The 21,296-nt window shown below is 37.6% G+C and overlaps 1 protein-coding gene and 1 long non-coding RNA gene across 2 annotated transcripts in view; one reads left to right on the plus strand and one right to left on the minus strand.

Annotated features, from left to right (window-relative positions):
* pard6gb (par-6 family cell polarity regulator gamma b) overlaps positions 1-21,296 on the plus strand; it is a 44,021-nt gene that overhangs the window by 11,580 nt on the left and 11,145 nt on the right. The gene's annotated exons all lie outside the window — the stretch shown is intronic.
* Positions 11,162-13,357, minus strand: LOC120485397 (uncharacterized). Its single transcript, XR_005623882.2, has 2 exons — positions 13,061-13,357; positions 11,162-11,397 (listed from the first exon to the last, which is right to left on the minus strand). It is a non-coding gene; the product is annotated as an uncharacterized LOC120485397 (long non-coding RNA).

Genomic DNA, 21,296 nt, shown 5'->3' on the forward strand with positions numbered 1-21,296 from the left:
GTATTAACCGATGGGCCTCGGTTAACGATTAATGAATAACTTGAAAACGTGCCCGCAGCCCTACTTGTTATATCGCGCAAAAAATCGCTGCTTGAAATGGAGAATCGCCTGTACTGGTCTCGGGACACTATTGCAGCCACTACGGCAGTTGAGTACATGCTATCTTCCTAATTTAAAAAATAAATTAATTCATAATACCCGCTGAAATGGGTTGGGTTTTATGACGTTTGATCCAGAAAGGCGTGTTAGGGGTGGGGTCTGGGGCAGCGCTGTGGGGCTACTGGCCCGGCAGTGGAAACGCAAGCCCGGTGCTTGAGGCCCGAGGCCACTAGCTCGGCCCGGCTCGCTGTTAGCTCTGGCCCAGCCCTAGCCCGGCAGTGGAAACGCGGCTATTGACTTCCTAATATACTATGGAAGTCAATGAGACCAGAAACTGTCTGTTTACTAATATTCTTCTCAAAAAATCGTCTGAATGCATTTGAAAACGCTAAAACTCAACTGTTTAACTCTGGGGGAGTTGTAAAATGAGCCTATTTCTAAAAAAAGTGGAGTATCCCTTTAAGTTGTATAATCAGCTAACTGTTTAATTTCACTAAAAAGGGTAATTAAGAGTAAGAATGTGTGAAATAATAATAATAAATTCTGGTCAATGCGATGTTAAAAAGCAACTAGTGACCGATACCGATATTTGTCACTTGCTCACTTATTTGAACTTTTGTCATTAAAATAGATTTCTGTTTTAATTTTTCAGTTATCAAATTCAAAACCACATGCATTAAGGTATATTAGCTAGTTTGAACAGTTTAGTACTGAAACTGGGTTAAATCCATTTAACATTAAAGGGATACTCCACTTTTTTTGGAAATAGACTCATTTTACCACTCCCCCAGAGATAAACAGTCGGGTTTTACCGTTTTCGAATGTATTCAGCTGATTTATATATATATATATATATATATATTTAGAAGAATATCAGTCACCAGACAGTTTCTGGTCTCATTGACTTCCATAGTATATTTTTTTCCTACTATGAAAGTCAATGAGACCAGAAACTGTCTGGTTACTGATTCTCTTCTAAATATCAGAAAATCGACTGAATGGATTCAAAAACGGTAAAACTCAACTGTTTAACTCTGGGGGAGTTGTAAAATGAACCTATTTCCAAAAAAAGTGGAGTATCCCTTTAAACAGGCCTATTTGGAATCAAACTTCACTGGTTGTGCAAGGCATGCTGCAGTGTAAAACATTTAAAAATTAAACCGTTCTTAACTATTTTCTCTCATATCGCAAAATAAAGGTTGATGAGCCGCTTGAAGTGCCTACAAGGTTCTACTACAGCAACATGGACAAAACAGTTTCTTTAAATGCCCCCTGGTGCCAACAAAGCTTTAAAAACACACAACTTTATATTTCTCTTTCTTTTTCCGCTTACTTTAACTCCCTCAGAGAGGTCACCAGTGGAGACTTCCTTTATTTAAATGCTCTATAAAGATCTCAGTCTGGGTTAATTTCCTTTTCTTGAGTTCAGCCAGACATGGACTTGATCTCATGTAGCAGACACTGACTCAGGGCTTTCTAATGCCCAGAACTAGATCTCACCCCTGCAGAGACAAACACGTCCACACATTGTGGGAAAGACCCACCTGTTTGGCAAGATGCACAGAAACGCCCCCTAGATTTCTGGGTAATGACTAATCTAGGGTCAGACAGAGGAAATAAATGTAACTAATTCTTGCACATTATATACAATCTTGCACAGGAACAATGCAAAACGACTTATTTAACAACATTTTTCAGTAATGTGACAGTAGTTTGGCAAAATGACTTAAGATTTACCCCGTCACATTATATTGGGTACACATCCGTCCAATTAATCAAGCTGATCATGTGCTGATCAAAGGATCATGTGACACTGAAGATGCTTGTAGTGGCTTCTGAAAAGGCTGTAACATCAAAAATCTTACTGACTCTGTACAATTAATGAGTGTAAATATAAGTTAATTGTTTCTTAGTAACTTTTAAAGTGTCTACTCCTTGGAAGTAGGATATATACACTGTGTGCAAAATTATTAGGCAAGTTGTATTTTTGAGGATTAATTTTATTATTGAACAAATAATGTGCTCTCAGTCAATCCAAAACGTTAATAAACCCTCAATCCTGAATATTTAAGAAAGCAAAAGTGAGGTTTTGGCTTTCTTAGGAGAATATCTGTGTGCACAATTATTAGGCAACTCTTAGTGTGCAGAATTTTTACGCAGCAAAATGAAAATGTTCCCTTCTCACTTTTTTTTAAAATAAACAACAGTTTATTTTAATCTGTTAAAGTGAGAATTACAGAAACAAACAACTCAGTTTACAAATAAACATTTCTAACATTTAAAAAAAAAAAGATCAGCGACCAATATAGCCACCCTTCTTTTCAATAACAGTTACAAGCCTTCCATTCATGGAGTCTGTCAGCTTCTTGATCTGTTGATGATCAACTTTTTGTGCAGCAGCCACCACAGCCTCCCATACACTGTTCAGAGAGGTGTACTGTTTTCCTTCACTGTAAATCTCCCGTTTAAGAAGGGCCCACAAGTTCTCAATAGGGTTTAAATCAGGTGACGAAGGGGGCCATGTCATAATTCTTTCATCTTTAAGGCCTTTACTGGCTAGCCACGCAGTGGAGTACTTTGATGCATGCGATGGAGCATTGTCCTGCATAAAAATCATGGACTTCTTGAAAGATGCAGACTTTTTCTTGTACCGCTGCTTGAAGAAAGTATCTTCTAAAAACTGGCAGTAGGTTTGGGAGTTTATTTTGAGTCCATTTTCAACCCGAAAAGGTCCAACTAGCTCATCTTTAATAATACCAGCCCATACCATTACCCCACCTCCACCTTGCTGTCGCCTGAGTCGAAGTGGAGCTCTGTGCCCATTACTGATACAGCCACGGGCCCATCCATCTGGTCCGTCTAGAGTCACTCTCATCTCATCGGTCCATAAAACCTTTGAAAAATCTGTCTTCAGAAATTTCCTGGCCCAGTCTTGGCGTTTCAACTTATGTTTCTTGTTCAGTGGAGGTCGGATTTCAGCCTTCCTTACCTTGGCCATGTCTCTGAGCACTGAACACCTTGTACTTCTGGGCACTCCAGGTAGGTTGCAGTTCTGAAATATGACCGCACTGGAGGATAATGGGTTCCTGGTCACTTCACGTTTGATTCTTCTCAAATCTTTGGAAGTTAATTTGCGTTTTTTTTTCTAAACACGTTTCTTGCGACTCTGTTAAGGTTTTGCTACAAAACGTTTGATGGTTCTGTGATCACGCCCCAATATCTTAGCAATTTCTAGAGTACTGCATCCCTCTGAAAGACTTTTTACAATTTTTGACTTTTCTAAGTCAGTTAAATCCCTTTTTTGGCCCAATTTGCCTGAGGAAAAGAAACTGCCTAATAATTATGCACACCTGATATAGGGTGTTTTTTCTCATTAGGCCACACCCTCCCTCATTACACAAAAACACATCACCTGAAATGCTTAAATCCAATAAGCATTCAAGTTTATACAGCTTGGAGTTGGAAAAAATGCATAAACATGATGATATGGTCAAAATACTCACTTGCCTAATAATTCTGCACACAGTGTAAGATTAGAGGATTGTTTTGTATTTGCATGGATAGTAATTGCAGAAGGGAAATGAACAAGATTCTTAGGTCTGGGAACATGACCCAGAAGTTTTGTTATCCTTATGTAATTCGCTCCATCATGTCTTTGTTTGTGACAATAATAAACTGAAGACAAATCTGCTGTCCTGTTTTGAAGCTTCATCCTGTTCATCTTTGTCATGCAGCATCTGTTGCCTAAAAATGAACATTTGAATCAGAACTGTTTTTTTCTCTCTTACTGTGAAAGTTTAGAGGGTAAAAACACAGAATTTTTTTCATGCCCAAATTAGAAATGAAGTTGATTGAGAACACATGTCCTGTCCTGTCGGAAGTCTTCATAGCGTGTTCGAGGGGTGGCTACAGCTTTATGGTCAATGTAAAATAAGGTTATGTATTATGTTGTTCTTTACTTTTGGCCTTTGTCAATAATGATCATGTAAAAAGATCTTTTTAAAAGAAAGTTAAAGGTTAAAAAAGTTAGTTTTGTCTGTCTAAATCTGTTCTGGGCGGATGAGCTTCTGGTTGTGGGTCACTGACGTTATTCCTGTGGGTGGATGTTTCTCTATGTAAACAACTTCTTTCTGGTATTTTTGTGTATGCTATTATGAATGCTCAAAATATCACTCCAAGTCTTTCATATCACTCATATAATATATTTGAACCCTTGTAATTATTTAATAGTACTGGTCAGTTTGCTAACGTTTATTATCAATTTGTCCATTCAAATGTATATGAAAATCAATTCACTGCATTGTAATTGTGCAAATTGGGGCATTAGAAAGTTCGGTGTCTTCAAACTCAATAGTGATCAAGCATAAAGTTTTTTTTTTTATGTCAGGATATTATAAAATTTACATTTTTAGTCAAATTCCATGTTTTCTGCACAACAGGTTACTATTGAAATTAAAATATGAATGAAAAATTATGATATTGTTTAATAGGCTATTCCTTAAAATGGTTATAGTTATTACTTTGAGAAGTAAATTCTAAACTATAATAATATATTTCTGTCAAAATGGCATGAAATGCTTGTGAAGTAACGTGAAGTTCATGCTAAAAACACCACGAGCGCCATGTATGCTTGAGTATGTGTAGTAGACAAAACTGCACCATTCGTTCACACTGAGACATGCAGAACATGCAGACTTTGCATTTAAAACAGGTCTATTCAAATACTAATTCAAGTCACCATTTGAACTTGATTTATTATTCCCAATTGTGTGACAATATACAGTAGATTCTATTTTTATGGCTGGATTCTGTGATTTTCACATTGCGGAAATCATATGGCCCGGTGATTGCATGTAAAATTCATATAAATCTGTATGAATGAGGTTATTTAAGTTCACAGCAGTGACCTACTGTACTGTATATACATCAGGCTGAGACTAAATACAGGACACGCCGAACATGAAGGTTTCCTATCTGTGGCTTGTTGCTGTGGTTTTTGGAGACACATAGGCTAAATTAAACTGATAAACCCCTCTCTCAGACAAAAGATAAAAGTTTAGAAAAGATAAGGTAGATGTGGGTCTCTTAAACAGGGTTTGTGTTTTGACTGTTTCACTACTGCTAACATTATCTCTTAAGCAAACTGACCTCGTGTTAGAAACCACTTAGCCTTCCTCCTACGTTTAGCTTCTAAATTTGGCTACTTTTTCCTTTTTTTCTTCTTAAAATTGCTTGCAATGTGGCACAAAACACCAATTTTAAATATGTAGTTTGACTTTTGGATTTCTGTTAATAGTGTTAAGTCACTTTCTGACTCGTAAAAATCTAAAACAATGAGCTATTGTGTGGTATTCTATTCATTCATGCTTAAAAAATGAACGGCATTTTGACGGCATGGCATTCGGCCATGCTTGTTAAATGGGGTAAGCGTCTTTCTTTGCATGCACTTGTAAATGTGCCTTTTAATCTATACTGGAATGATCTTCAAAGTCTGCCTGCTAAAACTGCAGGAAATTGCTTTTCAAGGCATTCTCTGGCATTGCTAGTTTGGGGCACTTTTAATAGCTAATTTTAGAAGAGTAGCACTTTTCTTTTCTTCCAAAGAGAACGACAGTCCATGAGAGACCGTGACGTGAATAGTACAGAGTTGTCAGAGAATCAAACAGTGAGAAGTTGGAGCAGTATTTGAGATGAAAATGGACTATACTTATGATTGGTCTTCATTTTGATGACCTGATATTGATTCTTCTGTTAATGTGTGAACAAAACGTCACTAAACAAAACAATACGTGTAGCATGACTACCATCCAACAATTTTGTTACTTTTGAAATTTGGCTGTCGAATTCTGTAACCTTTATCATGAAATTCAATCAATAAATGCTGTTTTGGCGCTCTTTAAAGTAGTTGCACCTAGGGCTGGGCGATATGGCCAAAAAATCATATCTCGATATTTTTTGGTCAAATGGCGATATATACGATATATATCTCGGTACTTTCTACGTTTTCTATTTAGATAAAGAAAATCTTTATATTTAAATATATATATATATATATATATATATATATATATATTCACATTCGGCCCAATGATATCCTACAAACAATGTTGATATTGAAGGATATGGAAACAAATATAATATAGGCTATGCAATATATTATGTGCAAAAAGCTTTTGTTTTTATATTGACTAAAAGCTAAACTAAAAATGAAAATAAAAACAAAAACAAAAGCACAAACTAATTATATTAGCCTGCATTTGATTACCCCATTATAATCACTTTCACTTTCATTAAAAATATATACTTGTAGGTTTAAAATTCCACATATGGCACATTTATTTTCTCCAACAACAAATATTTTAGCAATATGTTTATTTTAGTCAGAATTATTGCGTACTACGTAGTACTATTCACGCGCATGCGCGCGCCGGCGCTCGTTCAAGGAAGCATGAATTTTAGCGGAGATTCACTTGCAGAAGCTCGTCCTCTTCTGACATGGACATATTTGTTGTGAAATGGACATATTTGCTTTACTTTCTAACATTTACAGATGGAGAATATGTGAAATGTAAGTTGAGCACTGAGGAAAGCACCACATCTCAAACGCATTAAACAGCGCAAGTATCTGTCAGTCAGCAACAGTGTCTGTCAGAGCATTTGACAGGGCGGCAAGCTGCCTTAAACTTGTTAACTAAATCAAAGTGATTTTGACGCAATTAATATAAGCTTGTGTCATGTTTAGGACAAATTGTACTACGTAGCCTAGCTACTTTCACTGCAGCAGCTCACACTGCAACCTCCGCTATTTTTCAGATGTGCTCATCTCAAACTACTGTATCGATATAAACGGTATTGCCTCATTCCATATCGTTTCAAAAAATATAACGATACATCGTACATATTCGATATATCGCCCAGCCCTAGTTGCACCGCAGAGCGCACATGAACCGAGAAGGTTTGTTTTAAAGATACAATGCATTTTATCAAAATGTATCGAGTTTAATGTAAGCGCTCAATCATTTTACAGTTGTCACGTAACTTTATATACGCATCCTTTTTTTAAAATTTTTAGTTTATTCACCATTTTACGCATAGTCATTACATTTTTACTTAACATGTTAATGTCTTCATTACTTGATGTATGTTTAAATAAATCTGTCATGAATGCAAAGTATTATTACAGCCACTGTTTAAATAACACCAGGCCACGTATCATTGAGAATGAAACGTGGTCTAGAAACCACATGTTCAATTTCTCGTATTTGAGGCGTGGTTTACGAATGCCCAGAGCCGTATTATTGGGTGCTACGAATGTCTATCAAATGCGCCTCTACGCTTATCAAATGCGCCTGTGCTCCCTCCCCGTTCTGTGATTGGTTCCCTATTCCAGGAGAAAATCATGGTATCCAGACTGCCTAGCAGCGCGAATAATCACGTTGCGGCAAGGCAGAATGGGGAAACCCAGGCTAGCGGTAATCTGCGTTACATCACTTGCCCACCCGTCACAACCCCCTCTGTCTTTTTGATTTTTTTTTTTATAGTAATACAAATAATTAGAGAACCGACACTACAATTAAGGCACAGATCAGCAGGAGTCAAATTGAATTTATCTCGAGTGTAAGGAGATGGCGATGGCAGAAGATTTAGTTTCAAAGTGCCTATTTGGCAATATTTGGGATTTAAGCTCATTGCTAAAAGGGGAACCTGTAAAAGGATTACTTGTGTTTTTCATTAGGGATAATAATGATGAACCCACCATTCAAGCAATTACCACCCCCAAATTGGTGCTATTTCGTGCATTCGTAACGGCGTGTGTCCAACGGTGCAGAGCAAGCTTTTTCAGTTAATTCCTATGAATGTTCAACTTTCATTGGAATTAGTTAAAAACACTCGCTCCGCTCCAGACCGTTATGAATGCACAACTCAGAGCTCTCTAAGTTGTGTTTACGTTTACTATTGTAATGTCGTGTGCTTTGAGACATGAGGTAATATAACGCAGTCTCTCATGATGCTTTCAGACTCCGCTGTGTGCGTTCTGTTTTAAAGTTGGCGTGGCTTTGTAAAACATTCTGAAGGGAGGGTGGGATCTCATGCTTTCAAAGCTGGCTTGCTATTGCTAGCCTCTCTGAAATTGCCTACCCTACCTTTAAGTGAGTGTTAGTTGATGGCAAAGGTATTCTAAATGTAAAAATAAGGGGAAAAAATCGTATAATATCTGATTTTGGCAGAGAACCAATATGATAAATTAATAAAGAAATGACACTCAAGGAATTAAGGAATACAGAGATTGTATTTGGTTTCCCAAATCTGTAACAAATGGCAATATCTTTCATAGCTGTTCAGAATTTCACTATAATGCGTTTAAATCCTCCATGACATTAGTTTTCATACAGTCTAAACTGTTCCTTGATCCTTCCTCTTCTAAGTGTGCTTGTTATTTTTGGAGGAGAACGGCAGGCGTCCCAAACTAATTTCGGTAGCGTTTTGATTCTCATTGTTTTGCACACGTGTCTCGAATCTCCACCACAAATTGTTAGTTTTAATGTCTTTTGCACAATGCTTGTGCCCTTAAATGAGTTGGTCCTCCTGATGTTTCAAAGTGAATCACTTAAATAGCAGTGCTTTTTACAGCATAAATCCTTCTAGAAGGTTCTGTCGTGTTTTCTTCTGTTTCCCCGTCTGTCTGTCTGCAGCGGCAGCCAACCACAGTGAACCGTTTGCACATCTGGCTGGTCGAGGCAGCAGAGCCCAGGGGCTTCTGGGAAATCTGTAATGGGAGAATGCCTGGCCTTCCACACATACAGCTTACCCACAGCTGTTTGTTCTCACCATGTGCCGCCACCACGAGCAGGCCTGAAAAATTCAGGAGCAGACATTAATCTGCCCTCGCTGTGAGATTATTACATCCATGATTGTTTGATATGGTGTTTATTTTTTACCAAAAAGCTGTGTTCCTTTCTGTGCTGTGACTCTTATGTAAGGACAGCAGTGGATTATGCAATTCACGTGCTGCTGGCGAGTAAAGTCGCGTTTGGTAGAGTCCTGGGACATGCTGAGATTATTTTTGGCACTCATGGAGCTGTGTGTTGCCTCTTTCATATGAGGGAAAATGAATAATAAAATGACACTAGAGGTTGAGTTCTTTGTATTCTGGATGAGTTTAAAGCGTTAGTCACAGTAGCGCGGCTTCACTCCTTTTGTTAGCGGTTACTCTGGATAACGTGCTGCTTTTGTCTGCACAGTAGAGACGAGCCTGAGGCGGTGCCATTAACAGCAACGATTCTCGGAAACATCATAAACGGTATTCATAGATTCACCTTTATTTATTTATTTTTTTTAGGGGAGATGGCAGCTGTCAGGCCATCTCTGATACAACAGTGTCTCTTTCCAATATAAGTGTCATGATTTGATATAGTCAGAGTCATGATATTACACACTAAAAACTGCTGGGTTGTTTTAACCCAATTTCGGGTAAAATATGGACAAACCCAGCCATTGGGTTAAAAATGTAATTTAAAAATGTAACCCAATGGCTGGGTTTGTCCATGTTTAAAACAACCCAGCATTTTTAAATGTCCTGACTCTTCCAAACTTTATAATAGGAGTCAATGGGTGTATTTTTTGGAAGTCCATCAAGCGCATCCATCCATGATAAAAGTGCTCAAAAAGCATCTGGCGGGTAAATAAAGGTCTCATGAAGTGAAGCGATGCATTCATGTAAGAAAAATATCCATATTTAAAGCTATATCGACTAAAATTAGACCCTTATTAACCCGCCAACATTTAAAGGAGTAGTTCACTTTTGAAAACTTTTGCTGATAATTTACTCACCCCCATGTCATCCAAGATGTCCATGTCATTCTTTCTTCAGTTGAAAAGAAATTAAGGTTTTTGATGAAAACATTCCAGGATTTTTCTCCATATAATGGACTTCAGTGGGAACCAGATGGTTCAAGTTCCAAAAGAAACTTTAAGTACAAACTGCAAATTTGTTCAAAGGGCTTTAAACGATTCCAGACGATGAATAAGGGTCTTATCAAGCGAAACGATCGCTCGTTTTATAAATAAATAACAAAGTTTAAGTTTTATAAGCTCAAACGGTAACGCATTCCTGTTCGAACTCGTTCATCAAAATGAACAAATCTTTTTCCGAGTCATTTGGTTCATTCGGCGAAAGAAACGAACGAATTGATTCGGAAAAAGATTTGTTCATTTTGTTGAACGAGTTCGAACAGGAGAGTCACGAACGTGCACCACAGAACAGAGCAAGACGAGCATTTGATCTTATAAAACTTAAACTTTGTTTTTTTTTTTTTTAAATGAGCGATCGTTTTTCGCTTGAACTAAGTGAACTAATCCTTTAACCTTGAAGTCTGACCCCCCTGTTCTGTTCACACTCAGCATGAATAAAATTTCGTTGGGCCTTGCAAGAAGTTGCAATTAATAGTCATTGTGAAAAGAAAAGTTCACATGTTAAATAATAAAAAATGTATTTTTATTCAAATAAAATTAAATGCGTAAATAAATCAAAATATGTGATTTTGTCACTACTATAAGCACCACACACAATGTGATTTTTACAATAGAATTAATATAATAAAAAAGTAAATGGGGCCAATTCTTGGAGGATTTAAAAACAGAAATGGGTCCTAAATGATAGTGGGCATGGCCTATGGTGTGATTGATGTAGCACCATTCATTTGTTTGTCTTTCTCTATAGAGGCAGATGTGACGTTGGAGATCCCAAAATATCTAAACAAGCTGTTTTTTGGAGCTTGATTAATTAAATGATCTGCTTATTTGGTTTTATGAAACTTTCTAAATGTTTTAATGGTACAAAAATGTCTTGTATGTCAAAAAGAACCCTTTAAAACCCATGTATGTTTTCTTTCACACTAAAATCATGATATTGAACACTGATATTATTCCCCTGGCTATACTTTTGAAATCGTATTTTAACATTTTAGAAATGATCAAATTTTCACTTCCATTTTTAAAAGTTCCAAGCTGAGCCCAGATGGACCACTCATACTCGTTCAATCAAAAATGACAACAAGCAATCTTCAATCTGCTTCTTTTATTTTTTTGACCCGTTGCTAGGCCCTCCCCAGCCTTACACACTCTCCACCTGCTTATTGGGCTGTAACCTGGCTGATTCTTCGTCAGTCTCATTTTGTGCTGGTTACAGTTGCTCTGTGTTCTTCTGCCAAGTGTAGCCTACACTGAAGCCACTGGATGACTGCTGTAAAATGTAGTTGATGTTGTGTGGTCCAGCGTGTGTGGCACATGTAAAGAAGGCTGTAAAAGAAAAAAAAGAGGGCAGACGCTGTGTGAGCTCTTTGTGTCACACAGGTGGATTTTAATGGAAACTCTGACACACATTTTCCCGGTGGAACTTCTGAACAGCGACTAGCATAGCTGACATCTCGGATACACCTTTTAGTGGTTTGTTCTTTCGGTTTCCGTTTTAAAGAATGGATTATATTCTTTCCTAATAAAGTCCCTTTGTTTTAGTAGGCTTTTTTTCAGCGTTCTGTAAACCATCCAAAATCAAAATAGTTTTAAACAGGTTTTAATTCCTGGAGTCTTCCGTCTTGCGGCCTATAATGTCTCTGTTTTACCACAAAGCCTTAAAGGAATATTCCTGGTTCAAAACACTAAGTTTGGTCAACACAGTTGTGGCATACGACACAGTTGTGACATGTTCCTCATTTTCATTTACCCATTTACGTAAATTATAAATGCCTCGGAATAATCTAGATTAATCAAGTATTTAAAAACAACCTTATAAAGCACTTAAAGGAACACTCTTCTACTATTCACTGTCTCCCCTACATTTAGATAGGTGGGCAAATGCATTTTTGACTCAGTGCATGCATTTGTATTGTCATAGAAAAAAATCATCAAAATCATTTTATTTCATAAAATCATTACTACTATTGTAGTTTTTATAATAAAAACTTAGTATTTTCAGCATTTACAAATTGGTCCCAGGGACGAGTCGAAATTACAGCGTCACAAGTGCTGTCGATTTATTGTTCAATTTTATTGAATCCAGAAAATTCCTTTAAAGCTACACTGTGTAACTTTTAGTTTACTCTTAGCTAAAAACACTTAGTTCTTTCAAAAATATATGTGCTCATTAATGTATATTTACTTCGTTCAAGTAATAAAGGATTCTCGTGAGTGTATAATATGCCATTGAAAACACATACGGGTAAGCGGTCGCCATGTTGCCCCTCCATCTTGAAAGTACATTAGCCAAAGAGGGACATACCTGTTCAATTCGCGTTTACGTTTGAGTTAACACTCATGGACGAGGTCGAACTGGAAGCCATGTTAATCTTGGACTACATAGGCCACTGTAGGAGTTAAAACGAAATCGGAATTGAGCGGAACAGAAACTAATATTCACTGGATGGTCATATACCTTTTCACCACTAGATGGGGGTGAAAATCACACAGTGTAGCTTTAAAATCAAGATGAATCTGAAGTAGCAACAGATGTTTTCTTACATATTAAATTATCGAAAAAGAAAAAAAATGAATGCGAGCTTCCTGTCGATAGTGGAGTGGCAGATTTAATAACTGGAGAAGTCTGGCAAAGATAAATCTTAAATTTCCACAGTAAAAAAAGATTAAAAGGTTTTACAACTGGTTGAATCTTTCACAATAAAAACTAAACTAAAACATGCATTTACAAAGTAGAGTTTTAACCGATTGTTTTTGGCCAGTTCTTGATTCTTCATTGCTTTAAGAAGTAATGCTTTTGAATCACCAGCCTTGCCTGTAACTGTTCACAATAGGAAACCTTTTTTGGGTAACTCCAGCCTGCTGAGAAGAACTCACGCTGGCTTCGAAGTGACCTTTCAGCTCATATTGTTCTTCTCCAGTATGTGGTGTCGAGTGATGCCAAATCTAAGTGAATTCACCCAGTCATAAAATACACACCCCCACTCACCAAATCAGAAAGCGACTTGAAAGAATAAACTTGTGTGTCGTCCGGTGTCTAGGTTCTCTGCTTGTTGTTGCAGGGAGGAAGGAAGTGGCGTTCGTTCAGTAGGATTCTGGAGGCTATAGTTGTTTATCGCCTGGAGCAGAAGTCTGTGGCTTCTGGATTCGGCCCAGTGCCGTGCGGTTGGACTGAGATTTGAAGCCTTGGCCCTGTTCAGGGTGTGTGCACCCGGAGAGGTGCATTCTGGGTGACGGTGGTTTAGCCACTCTTCTGAAATTTAGTTTGAGGCGCCTGGCTGAGCAAGAGTAGCTGGTTTTTGCAAAGCTTATTCCTGTTCCTTGCTAATTAAGGCTGCTCTCTGAGACGAGACCAGACATGTAGAGCACATGAGCTGTTTATCCTACCACAGTGGGATCTACTCACTTTGATTCAGAGTTTTAAAGGCGTGTGTGTGCTTGTTTATCTGAGATTACGCTACACTATTTGAAAAGCAAATGGGTCAGTTTTGAGTCATACAGATGGAAAAATGTACCTGATGTTACTCTTAAACTGACTGCGTAATTGGATCCGTCTAACAGCTTTTTGAGCCAGTATTTAATTACTGTCTCAAAGACGACTTTGTGCCCTTTTTTTATTCTTATCAAGTGAACGACTCCTGTATCATTAGTGTTTTCCCTCCCCACATTCAAAAACTTCAACCTGATTCCTAAAATTATCCTTTGCAGACAGGCCGTCTAGACCATTTCAGACTGTTTTTGGTAACTAGATGTTTGCATATTCTTTCTGACAGAGTCTTCTCTTCCGTTCTCTTTTGCAAAGGTTTTCTCATCTCTAAGTCAAGAGAGACGTCTGAAATCTGCACCTGAAATAATACTGTTCTAGAGCAGTTCATACTTTCTTTTTGTCCTTAGATGAAAATATCCTTAGTATTTCATCATGACATACAGTAGTCATTCATTATATTCATTCATTTACTCTAACTAAAAAGCTATCTTAAAGGGTTAGTTCACCCAAAAATGAAAATTATGTCAGTATTTACTCACCCTCATGTTGTTCCAAACCTCTGTGTGTTTATTTGTTCTGCTGAACACAAAGGAAGATATTTGGAAGAATGTTTTAATCAAACAGATCTCATTCCCCATTGACTACCATAGTATTATTTTTTCCTACTATGGTAGTCAATGGGGAATGAGATCTGTTTGATTAAAACATTCTTCCAAATATCTTCCTTTGTGTTCAGCAGAACAAATAAACACATAGAGGTTTGGAACAACATGAGGGTGAGTAAATACTGACAGTGAAAAAACCCTTTAATATATTCAGTGAAAATAACACGTTAGGTTTATTTAAACTATCATCAGTTGATGTGAAACTATCCTTGAAAACGAACAACTAATGGCTCGTTTCCACTAAGCGGTACGGTACAGTACGGTTTGGGTCGGTAAACAATGACCCGGCTAGCGTTTCTTGCGCCAAAAGTACCCTTACTTGATAGGCGTGGTGTTTGCCCAAAAGAAGCGAGTGACGTCATTTCTGCGCAAAGAAGAAAGCGACATAATAAAAAACAATCATTGACATAAAGCAGATCTTGTTCTTGCTTTTTGGCATGTTTGTCACAAGAACAAAGCGCCGGCATTTGGCGTTTCTTAATACCAAGTAGCCTACGCAAAGTCCGACTCAGGAGATTGACTCCCAAGGATGCGAGAACCATGTGGTTCAGGCAACGCATAACCTATTGATTATATTCACTGCATGTATGTACGGTACCCTATATTTATAACAAAACTAAATATAAAACACAACCCTGCCTCTTTTAGTTTACATATTGCCTAAAATATGTTTAATATTTTTAAATTTAATGTATTGCAGCAGTGGTGAAGAGTCTTTGTAATTAAGTCCTCTAAAATTAGCTCAGTGGTAGAGGTGGAGGGGGCTCACGCCTACAGCTTTAATAGCCTCAGGATATAGCTGGCTATATATATATTTTTCAATTATTAGAGAGAAATGGAGATTGCAGTGAGGAGTTGAAGATCTTAACTAAAAGATTCTAGGTTTGTTGCCCCACCAGGACAATCCATTCCAATCCTGTGCCCTTTGTGACGTTCTGAAACACAGGTAGGCGATTGTCCTGGTACCAATTTAGTGTCTGCTAAATGACTACTTATTAAGTCAAATCAGAAGGTCACAGTAAACAACCTGTGATTAGGGAACAGTACACATCCTACTGGAATTCCTTATGGAAAAACAAAGACAGGGAACCGATAAGGTGGTCCCGGAAAGCCTGTGTTCCCTCTATTCCAGTGGATGAGTAACAGCTGAAGGAGTAAAGGGCTCGATAAACTTTGGGTGAAGTCAAAGAACGAACTGTTGTGTTTTGAACAAAATCTGGCCCAATCAAAGTTGTCTTGCAGTTTATTTCTGCCGCCTTTGACAGTGAAATCTTCTCCTATTCATTATTTTCTCCAGTTTTTTCTCATTGTTTTTTCATGTTCACCCAGAACTCCTTTTTGCTGATTAAAGCGCGAGATGCAAAAAAAGTGCAAGGTCTAGAGACGTCTTTTTTAAAACCTAACCTAACCCTAAGTGAAGAACAAAAAATAAACTTTGCTGTGGCCCCTTTTCCACCAAGTTTCTGAACCTACAATAACCAGCAAAGATCTTAAACAACTGTGCCACATCACCCCCTGATTTCAGCTGCAAACCTTACCATCTCCATTTCTGTCTGATAAATTAGCTGAATCTCGGAGCCAGCGGTACACAGGGTCATTCCTGCAGTTCTCATGACCTCGTGTCACCCAGCTCATTTAGGTGGACTTAATTACAAAGAAGACTACACCCCCACAGTTCCACAGACACACCCTGTCAGTGAGAGGGCTGTTTATGGATCGTTCACAGACCGGTCGTACTCCTGCCTCTTATGTTTTTGGGAGGCTGAGGGCCAAATGTATGTTAATTTCTGACCGCACCGTCTGGTTACGCATCCCACCCACAGCAGTTGCCTCAGATCCCTCCGTCATACTCTACCTCCCTCTGTCCATTCCTGCATGCATGGGATGAAATGGCTGGAATACTCCCCATCTTAGAGCACACATCTTGAGTGAGCACACCATTTTTGCAAAGTTTAGTAAGATTAGGATCTCTATAGTTCAGCTTTTAAAGGATTAATTCACCCCAAAATAAGTTCAGTCATCATTTACTCACCCTCATATGATTCCAAAACTATCTGGGTTTATTTTATGGAACACAAAAATAGATTTTTTATATATATATATATATATATATATATATATACACAGTATATGCTCACTTTAAATAATTGAGCTTAGATTAGGACACCAAAAGCACCATAAAAGCATCATAAAGTCTTGTGAGCTATATCCCAAATCTGTTTATGTCATATGATATGATTTGTGTGATGAGCAGATTAAAAATAAGTTATTGATTTTTGCTTTTAGAGTGTTTTATCATTGAGTTGATCTTGAGAAGCGGATATTTTCGCTTTCTGAATTAATCATTAAGGCAGGGTTTTAAACTGGATCAACTGATTCATTGAATAGACTGCCATTGAATCGAGAATTGTCCAATTTTACTGGTATTTGAACCAGTTACCTTGTGGTGGGGCCACAAAGTAAAATTTAACCACTGGCCAATTCGGCCAGTAGAAAAATATCCTCAGCGTTGAAGCCAATGAGATCTGGTGCAAAAATGTGAAATCATCACTATATTTATGTGATAATTTTGTACGCTACACATATGGCATACGGAGTCCAAGTCCTATTCAGACACTTGGCCCTCTATGATCACAAATGGATAGTTTAGCCAGTCATAACAGGTCATTTACATGATCTTACAGGTAAAGTAAAAATCTAATTAAAAAATTCTGATAGAAGGTGGAAAATCTCGTAAAAATGTACATAGCGAATACAAAAAATCTGAACGGTTGTTAAACATGAAAACTGTTTGACTTCATTCATTCTTTATGATAAGTGTGTGTCAGAAATGAAAAGTTACACTGCGCTTTGTATGTGGACTAGGCAGGATAACCAGAGTATTGTAATAAAATATTTTATTTTGGTATGAACAGGCTTTAACGAGTTAATGTTACAAAAATGTAAACTGGCCCCTTAAAGTTTTCACTTTCTCCCATTATATTGTTAACATTAAGCGCATCGAAAAGTAAACACACTTGACCGCTGATAGATTTACTGCAGCCTTTAGCTGTCACGTGAGAGCCAAAGTTGGCTCAGGAGACTACTTAATCTGTCATCTCTCTTACTCAGTCTCTCAAATTTGAATACTTACATATGACAGCTTAAAGAACGCAGTTTAAATTGGTTTTGTCTGTATGTGTCATGCTTCACTGGCAGTATCCCTCATGTGAGCAAAGAAGGGAAATTAATCTGAACTCGTTGCTTTGTGTTTGGTTTGTCTTTTTTTGTGTGTAGGGGGATGGGGAATGGCTTTTTGGAAATCCTCCTTAAATCCTTTCATCTGTAGTGGTTGGACAGACCACATTCCTCATGCCTTTCCTGCCTCTTTCATTGCAGTCTATTGTTTAAGCCGCCGTACAATATTTAATTCTGAAATCGTACTTGCCTATTAGTGGTTTGTAGTTGGATTTCTGTAAGCCAATTTGGCTTAAGCATGCTAAAAGAAGGGTGGACGCATTGTGGACGTTCATTTAAAAAAAATAATTAGACTCTGTGAATGGTGGCGCACCAATGGAAGCCACATATATAGGTCAGAGACCTTTAAAACAATGAGCTCCCCCTCACTGTGAGGGGACCTGACAAATAATGGCAGTGGAGTAGAGGCGTTATTTCATTGGTTGGTGTGAGACTGGTGAGCTGTCATTTACGTTGATCTGATTGGCGTGGTCCCAGTTCCACTCTCAACTGCTGACAACCAAATGTGACAAGAAAGGGAAATGTACTAGGCTGCATCCTATTACATATACCTTCTATCACAAGTTCATAAAGTTTTGGGATTGGTAAGATGAACCCGATCCGAGAAGATGAAGGAAAAAGGCTAAATCCTGCTTGGATTTACAAATAGGATCCATTGATAGAGGTCTTTTCTGTTTGGCCACTGAGTCTGAAATACTTAGACAAATCTGTTGGTTGTTGCTTGCCAATTAGTAGTGACTTTTATCTACAGTTACTTTACAGTCCACTGACTAGAGTAGCAGCAAAGTAACCTAAGGTTAAGTGGTTTATGTAAGGGTGATGCTAGTAATTCTTTCTTGTGATAGAACTAGGGCCGTCACTGTCAGTTAAACGTGTTATTAATGGCGTTAACGCAAACACATTTTAACGGCGTCAATTTTTTTATAACGGTCTTTTTGGCCTAGCAAACTTTGTAGTTTTCTTTCACGTGCTTTTGCAACAGGATTTCTGTGCTTTTGCACGTGCTTTTGCAACAGCATGCGAACCCATTCATTTCAATGGCTTGCGCCGTGCGAGGGCGTTTTGTTGCTTCGCCGACTAAAGCGCAAGCGGATCTAGCTAGCTAGACCGTAAACAAAACATCAGGCACACCGCACAAACTTGTTTGGGCTTGTTGCGAGACGGCCAAATGGTTGGTTAACGTTACGTTTTGAGTGGATGACGAGCGTGAGACGCCAAAATGGACTCCAATAATATTCTGAATGGAAAGTTTACTTTTAAAAAGTTGCCAAATCAAATAGATCAGCCTTCTGACCCAGAGTTTAGAGCAGATGTACAATGAAATTAAATGTATTCTTATTGTCATAGTACTATTGTCACTACTGTTGTAGATTGCTAGAGCCTATATTACTATTGTTGTCATGAATAAATATTATCATTATAAATACTATCTTTGATACTACCACCACTAATACTAATATATATATATATATATATATATATATATATATATATATTTCTTTGTGTTTGTCAAAGTCTCTATCATATCCTCTACAACTATTCAGATACTACCCAATTGCATTACAGAAAGGATCTCGTGTGCCTACATATACCACTTTGTCGATGACCGACTGTGTGGGGCTGTTTTGTATTTTTCTGTTCTCTGTGTTTCTTTTTTGTTTTGTTTTTTTGTTGTTGTGTTTTTTTGTGTGTTTTTTTCCCCTTTCCTCCTTCTGTATTGTAGATGTGTCTCACTGAATCTTACCTGGTATGTGTTACTGTTTTGTTAATCTGCAATAAAAATAAAAAAAGTTGCCAAATGGTTCAATTGACAAGACCAAAGTGATCTGTGTGTTTTGTCGTTGTGAACTGAGCGATCATCATTGCAGCACGTTTAGTCTGAAATACCGCTTGATGATGGCCAAGCACACACACACACACACACACACAGCTAATGCAAATTCTCCGCCCCCTTGTCAATATCAGGACCTCGTCAGTACTTCTTTCACCCGTTTATTGATAGACAGTGTTACATTGAGAGATTATTTGCTCCAAGTGAGAATGTTTTAGTGTGAAATTGAACACTGTATATGCTAATGTTGTTTTCAATAAAAAAAACATTTGCACAAAGCAAGCCGATCCACTTTACCATGTTGATAAGAGCATTAAAATGAGAAAAAAATAATGGGACAAACAGAAATAAAGAGACATTTAGAATAGATAAAAATGTGCGATTAATCGCGATTTAACTATGACATTAATGCGATTAATCGCGATTTAAATATTTTAATGGTTTGACAGCACTAGATAGAACCTGCATCTTCAGAAGTGTGTCACGGATCTGTCTTTCTAATGACTTTGATTCAGGGTGTAACTCCTTAGTAGATAAGAATTAGTTGCTCAGCTTTGAAAACAAAACGGTTTCATTTCTCTGTAGAAATCTGTGGGCCACCTGCAAATCTCTGCTGCCATGTAGTTCAGGAGTTCAGCTGTGAATGTGGGAGAAGCCAGTTAAACCAGATGCAGTTCAGGCTGAAAAATTGACAGCTTGAAGCGTTTTATGGGTCCTTTGGCTGAACCTGCTGTAACAAAACTCTGGCTGTGACGTGTCATTATATATATATATATATTTTATAGAACATGAAATGCAATTTAGTTTTAGTGATCTTATTTCAAAATATCCGATAATAAGATGAATTTCTGATAGTATCTTGCTTTTAATGCATTTGGACCTTATCTGTGTGAGCTATTGAGTGTGTGCTATATGCGTCTAGCGTCATCACGGCAAACAGACGCCGAGGAGTGAGGTGGAATCTGAGATCTTGGCACACAATTTCAGCAGGTCTGATTCAGGAAGTAGGTTGTGAAAGGGAGTGTGTTGAGTACAGGTGTGGAAGACCAGCCTGAACCTGCCCAGACCTTGAGAAGACTCTCAATAACAGCAGGGAGAAAGAGGCTCATCCTGACGAGAAGACAATGCATGACTGCCTCATGTGGCCAACACTCCTGGCATCAGCCATAAATCTATTTTATGTAGTTGTACTTTTAAAAAACTCTTGTTGTTGAATATTTTACTTAGACTCCTGATAATTTACCTGCAAGCCTGTTTTTGTGTGGGAATGTGACTCTCACCAAAAGTAAACATGATTCTTCCCAGAGTTTGAACTTGCGCTGAGTGCATTATTTATGCGAAGACTGCAGCGTCATTTTCACTCATAAACCGCAGGATAATTCAAAGCTTAGACTCAAATCCCAGTGAAAGCATTTTTTTGCTGTGGTTTGGAATCATTTTCATTGTTGGTGGTTTCGCAACATTGTTTTTTGCCTTACATTGCGAATAGTTAAATCTTTAAAGGAAGATAGTACAGTATAGCTAGGCTATGTAGTTACTGCGTCCAAACCAACATATCCTTTTTCGTGCAAAAGTAATGAAGTACTTGCTTGATATAACATCTAATCATAGTATTTTTAATATTGTAGCAACACTTTGTGGATTGCCAACACCAGCAGAATGTACGAAATCTTTTTTTTTTTTTTAAGTTATAAAATAATTACAGTGTACGTGATATTTGAATGATTGAAAGGGCTACTATAAACTTATGGATTATTGTTCTTAGAGTGAAACAGGATCTTTAATGAAAATTCAGGATGATCTTTGCTGAAAACTTAAAGGGATACTCCACTTTTTTTGAAATAGGCTCATTTTACCACTCCCCCAGAGTTAAACAGTTGAGTTTTACCATTTTCGAATGTATTCAGCTGATTTATTTATATATATATATATATATATATATATATATATATATATATATATATATTTAGAAGAATATCAGTAACCAGACAGTTTTGGTCTCATT

Source organism: Pimephales promelas, chromosome 18 (assembly GCF_988280905.1).
Source record: "Pimephales promelas chromosome 18, fPimPro1.hap1.1, whole genome shotgun sequence".
Lineage (NCBI taxonomy): Eukaryota > Metazoa > Chordata > Actinopteri > Cypriniformes > Leuciscidae > Pimephales > Pimephales promelas.